Below are 6,902 nucleotides of genomic sequence, written 5' to 3' on the forward strand. Positions count from 1 at the left end.
AACAAGTTGTGTACATTAGGGTTTACGTTTCTAGAGATATCAGGAGAGTGGATGCTCCTGGATTTGTGAAATTTGAACATTCCAAGTTTCATAATGTTATAGTCCAACTTCCGGAATAAAAATAGTTTATGTCAAAATATTTCAGGACTATAAATAGATTTCTGAATTTAATTAATTCATTATTCACAATTCCAACTAGAGAAAAGCCATTTCTCTCTGATGGATCTTCGGGTTTTCATCCCAGATTGTGAGTCTACTTTCCTAAATGTGTTTTAATGTTTGTTATATTCTTTATAACATTGTTTACATGTCTAAAATACAAGATCCGGGAGCTTACAGCCCAAGAACGTTCTTGGGGTGTAAACTCTAAAACGAGGCCTAAAAGCTTCCTAGTCCTGATTCCTTGTTAGACAACTAGTTAAGGACTTAAGGTATAAACATTTGAGGCAAGAAATCAATCAAGAACCCCTAGTTATAGGAGTTTACGGCCAAGGATATCTCTTGGGCCGTAAACCCCTTTTTAAGGGCTATAAGTGCCCTAAATCACCCCTAAAGCTTAAAGACCTTTACCCTCTAATGCTTATAGTTAATTTGGACACCAAAACACTTCAAAATCATAGGGTTTTAGGAGTTTACGGCCAAGGATATGCTCTTGGGCCGTGAACCCCTTTTTCAAGGGCAAAGTGTGCCCTAAACACCCTTGAAGCCTTAAGACAATTAACCTTGGATACTTGTAACTTGAATGGGGAGAAAATGACATCAAAACCACCCCTTAAAGGGAGTTTACGGCCAAGGAACATCTATTGGGCTGTAAACTCCAAGTAAAGGCATAAAGGTGTGCCTAATGTCCCCTTTAGCCTTAAGCAAAAACATGGAAGTTATCCTACATGTGCAAGTACCTTAAATGAATTAAAAGCAACACCCCATAGGAGTTTACGACCGTAAACTCTAGGGGATATGGTCCTTTGGCCGTAAACTCCCCAAAGGTGCATTCCAAGGTCTTAAACTACTTCAAGGATTATTCCAACAAGGCTAGGCTTATTCTAGGATCAATATAGCACTTCAAAACACCCAAAACCACCAAGTGTGGAGTTCACGGCGGTAAACTCAAGGAGTTTATGACCATAAACTCCAAAGGTGGGGTTTGTTGGGTGGTGAACTCATATACAAGGTCATTGGTGCATTAAACCCCTTTTGCCTTGTCCTGTATCAACTTAGATGCAACCATTAGGACCTATAACACTTATATAAAGTGTTTACATGTTCCTAAGTGTCTCAACTTATTTTCTTAAGTTATTATTTGGCTAATTAGTTATATATATGCTCATTATATGATAACTAGGCTCGTACGTGTGAACAAGTCTCCGTTTGCCACCTAGCACGGTACCCGATACATCAATCCAATCTACTCACCACAAGTGAGTTCATACCCCTTTAATCAACCTTTTAAATGCTTTTAAATGTTTTAAATACTTTATGGGGGGGGGGATACAAGTTAAACACTTAGAGTTATTACATCAATCACATGTGATTACAGTAATCACATGTGATTAATAACTAGAAAACCAATGATTTTATCACTGTTCAAACTGTTTCACTTCAAAATGTTTTACAAACTCTTTTACTTATCAAATTCTTTTATAAAATTTGTTTTACTTCTTATAAATTTCATGCCCATATATGTATAGATATATAAGTAATGTTTAAAGGGCTTAGGAAAGCCATCCGCCCGATTTCCTTTTCGCGCACTTAGATGTGGTCTGGTGGGATTTCGGGTGACCATCCGAGGGTCGTTTCAATATTAGTTATATATCATATATACATGTATAGACATAAAAGTACTTCCATATTCATACTTATCAGTACATCAATAGCTAACTACCATCTGGGTAATACAGAACATATACAATTATACTAGAAACAGAACATATACAACTATACTAGAAACAATACATATACAACTATACTAGAAACAATACATATACAACCATGCTAGAAACAATACATATACAACTATACTAGAAATGGAACATTTATAACTATGCTAGAAACAGTACATATACAACTATACTAGAACGAGAAACATTACATATACATGTACACGTTAACAATTTGATCCACTGTGTCGGAGCATGCCTTAAATGTCATGGCCCGAGTTGTAGCAAGAATTATCTTGGAGGGAGAGCGTGAGTTTGCGTATAGATATATACTGGATTAACTATCCTACACCTTACTGCTAGCTACAGCCGGACGTGCAGGTCTGCGGGTGCCAAACGTCATTCCGTTATTACAACCATGCATTATGTCGTTGTTACTAGTCGATAGCATGGTGCAATTTATCACATTATACCTTAATATAAATCCGGTTTAAGGTAGTTAGTACAACAATAGTTCTTATAATACAATACTACAGTACTACAATGATTTACCCATTACATATTTTAGTGATAACCTCACTTGAACATTAATGTACAAACTATATGTTGTTAAATGATAGTTACACTTGGGAAATTACACACTTTTACATCAAACGAGCATACAAAACAGTTAATCCTTGGTAGAAGGCTACTTTAATAGAAAATATAGGTTTTTCTGAGAGATTCAAACTTTTACAAACAATTACAAACCTTTACATACATTTTACAAACTTATACTTGATACATGTTCAAACATTTTTGGATGGCAAGTACCGACACTAAAATACTTATGAACTCACCAGCTTAATGCTGATAAACTCTTTCAAAATTGTATTCTCAGGTCATCAGTAGACAGGTACCGAGGCAAGCTTTTGAGAAGATGGAGCGCATTCAAGACTCATCTTATTATTTTGATATACATTATTTTTGGTGTCTATACTGTACTAAACACGCTTGTATTAAAATTATATATTTAATGCAATGGATGATGTTGTTTGCTTATTTACATTTACTGTGTTGTGATACTTTACATGACGTCCTCCACCCCAGAACGTTTCCACCGTTCTTGGTTTTGGGGTGTGACAATCATTCCTCGGGTTATGGTATTCTCTTGAATGTTTAGCGAATTCCTCGATAAGATCCTTAGTTTCAGCAAGATTCTTCTTTGTTAATGTTCCTTGAGAATCAAGGAGTTTCCTTGTGACATTTACCCCTATTATAGATTATTGAGACTTCTTGTTGCAAATTTAGATCATTTTGGGGCCAATTGTTAAGTAATCCCTTGTAGCGCTCTGTTGCTTTATATAGAGACTCACGTATTTGTTGTCCAAAGTTAGCTATGGCCTTTTTGAGTTTAGCCACCTTCGATGGCAGGAGAAATTGTTCTAAATTTCTTCATGCATCTTTGGCCATGTAGTTATTGCGTCTAGTGGTAATGCCTTCAACCAGTCCAGGGCAACTACTTTGAAAGTAACCGGAAGCATTCTCAATAGCATCGTTTCGCATGGAACATTTGGCATGTTGAAGTAGTCAGTGATGTCAGTGACTTCATCAAGATGATTGTATGTATCTTCATTATATTTTCCTGTAAATGGGTTCTCTTTTAGCACGGGGAGGATGTGTCCTTTGAGTTCAAATGTGGCAGTAGCTGGAATCATGGGTTGCACAAGGCCCGGTCCGGTGTCATCACAAATTGTTTTTGTGTATGCCTCCATTGAGATGTTGGCAATGTCCTCCATGATTTTTTTGGGTTTGCTATTTTGTTCGCTTTCTTTCTAATTCGGTGTCGCTTTCTTCCTTGTCAGTTTCGTAATCAACATCCTCTTTCATAGGACTGTTCTCAATGCTTTCGTCTTTCAGGATTTTGTTGGATTCTCCCCCTTACTTTCCCTTCTTCTTACTAAAAACCTATTTGAGATTCTTCAAAGGTGATTTATTTGGTGTGTTTGATTCTCCTACGGTCTTATCCGTCTTTTTAAAAAAAGGTGACACAATGTCTTCAAGTTGTGGAATCAAAAGTGTATTGGATCCACGAGTTATAAACTACTGCAACAAAAATAAATAAAACACATAAAACGAACAAAAACAAAACTTCAAAGACTAAAAACGAAAATTTAATAAGAAGAATTGGTAAGCAAAACAAGAATTGGTAAGAAGAATTAGTGTTAATAACCACGACTTGGTAAGCAAAACAAGAAAAAGACTAAAAACGGAAATTTAAAAGAAAATAGTGTCACACCCCGAAAACCAAAGGCGGAAACGTTCCCGGGGTTGACTCCACGTTGAGTATCAAATCCAATGCACATAGTAAAGCAGTAATCGCAAAACATTACATTACATAATATTGTTTACATCTGATTGAAAGTAAAGTCGTACATGTATTATATATATGTAATATAGACAAAAGTAAAGACAAGTCTTTGGGACGCTCCGTCTTCTCCAAAAGGTTGCGGTGTACCTGTCTAACATTGACCTGAGAATACAAGCAGTTTGAAAATCAGCATAAAGCTGGTGAGTTCATAAGCAGTTTAGTTTTGAAAAGACGAGTTCCTTAACGTTCGAGAAAAGATGTTGATGAAGAAAATCCCATATTTTCTTATTGAAAACAGTTTAGTTATCCCTTGATATATTTTTGAAAACGTTTGGTTATGACATTCCAGGAAAATCCCATATTTTTCCTTATAGTTATAGTTATCCGTTTGTTTCTTATTCGATTATGTGCTGTTATGTTACCCAGGAAAATCCCATATTTTCCTATATGTTGATTTGTATGTTCGTATCTAGGTGCGTTAATGATTTTAATGCTATTCCAGGAAAATCCCATATTTTCCTATGTGTTGAGTTGTCTATTCGTATCTAGGTTCGTTAATGATTTTGATGCTATCCCAGGAAAATCCCATATTTTCCTATGTCTTGAGTTGTCTATTCGTATCTAGGTTCGTTAATGATTTTAATGCTATGCCAGGAAAATCCCATATTTTCCTATGTGTGGTGTTTTGTTATTAAGTCTGATTTCGAAATACCAGTAATTACTATGTGAGTAGTAATAATTATGTATTCTACTTCCTTAGTTATTCTACGATCGGATGACTATAATCTATTAACTTAGTTATAATTTCGAAGCTCTGTCGACATTCTGAGGCAGATATATTCGAAACTCAGAAGAGGTCCAGAGGAGAATTTTTGTAATAAATTCGAAACTTTGGTGACACTCAAGGAGTACATTAACTGTATATTCGAAGTCTCAGTGTCAACCAAAGGCGTTATTTCGTATTCGTAGTCGTATTCGTATTCGTAGACGCATTCGTATTCGTAGGCATATTCGTATTCATAGATGTATTCATATTCATAGACATATTCATATTCGTAGACATATTCATTCTAAATTACATTCGTATTCGTATTAGTATTCGTATTCGTATTAGTATTCGCATTCATTCTAGATTACATTCGTATTCTTGTTAGTATTCGTATTCGTATTCCCATTAGCATTCGAATTCGTTATTCGTATTTGTACCTAGTTATATCCGTATTCGCATTCGTTCTATCCTATTAGTTATATTTATTATAATTAGTATGATTTCTTTTACAAAAGATAATGTAGATCAAAACACTTTTCAAAAGAAATCTATAATTAACCTACAATTTGAAACATCAGTTATCATAATCTTTGGAAATTATGATATTTAGAAACTAAAATCATTGAATTGTAAATCAGTTTAAGTACAAGAAACACTTGTACTTTTGCTTGTATTCCCCCGTGAAAACAGTTAAAAATAGTGAAAAAGGGTACGGGTATGAACTCACCGGATGAGAAACGTGACGGTTTCGGATGCTAAAATTTAGTCCGGGGCTTGTAAATGTGCGAGGTTCCTAAGTATAATTTAAAGATACACATTTGTATCTAATTAGGACTTAGATTAGCTATTTGTTAGGGACACTTGCTTCATGTCGCGAAAATACTCCGATACAAGTGTTTGGAGGGACCCGGGTGGCGTTTAAGGACGTGAACTGACACTAGGGACTTGGGACTTGAGTTTACTCCCCATGAGTAAACTAATAGAAGAGTTTTTGGTCTAAAACACCCATTCCCCATGAGTTTACGGCCGTAAACTCATGGTGGGTGTGGTTTATGGTACTAAATGACTTCTTACACTTAGTGGATAATTTCTAGACTTGGTTTAGGGACTTGGGATGGTTTTAAAACATAAATTAGACCCACTTATGGGAGTTTACGGCCTAGCATGGCTTCCTGGCCGTAAACTCCTATTTTTCCAAGAAAATGGTGTTAAATGGAGCTATAACAAATCACATGTGATTAATAGAATTATTTCAAGGCCTAACATGAGTTTGTATGGGACATATGAGGGATTTATGGATTTTACGGCCCATGAGACCCCTCTCATGGCCGTAAACTCTACTATATGGTGCTACAAGGTGTTTCAAGGTCTAAAACTTGCATAGAAGGGCTTCTAAAATTCATCTAAGGGCTTTAGGGGTGTTTAGTTAGCATTCTAACACCATAATTTATGGAGTTTACGGCCCAAGAACAAGCCTTGGCCATAAACTCTTAGAAATCCCACAAATTATGTGTTTAAGGCCCTTAAACTATTTTTGGTTGGTCCTATGATTTATTCCAAGGCTTTTGGTGGTGTTGGATGGCTTTTTAACACCTTAGAATTGGATTTATGCCAAGTTTTGAGGAGTTTACGGCCCAAGCACATGCCTTGGCCGTAAACTCACCTAAATCCCCCAAAAATCATGTTTCAAGTGTCCAAATGCTAGAAGCAATATTCTATAATTCATATCTAAGCCATACTAGTGATTTAGAAGGGTTTAAGGGCATGAAGACCCCATTTATATGAGTTTACGGCCCAAGCTTATGCCTTGGCTGTAAACTCTTTTAAATGACTCAAAATCCATGATTTAAGTGTTCTAAGTCCATATCTTGAAGTCCCTTAGCCATATCTAAAGTCCAAACTAGTC

The 6,902-nt window shown here is 35.9% G+C and overlaps 1 non-coding gene across 1 annotated transcript; it reads left to right on the forward strand.

Annotated features, from left to right (window-relative positions):
- The first annotated feature begins 3,165 nt into the window (after positions 1 to 3,165).
- LOC145033184 (small nucleolar RNA R71) lies at positions 3,166 to 3,272 on the forward strand. Its single transcript, XR_013677421.1, has one exon. It is a non-coding gene; the product is annotated as a small nucleolar RNA R71 (small nucleolar RNA).
- Positions 3,273 to 6,902: the final 3,630 nt, after the last annotated feature.

This window comes from Lactuca saligna, chromosome 2, assembly GCF_052625555.1.
Source record: "Lactuca saligna cultivar CGN05327 chromosome 2, ASM5262555v1, whole genome shotgun sequence".
NCBI classification, from domain to species: Eukaryota; Viridiplantae; Streptophyta; class Magnoliopsida; order Asterales; family Asteraceae; genus Lactuca; species Lactuca saligna.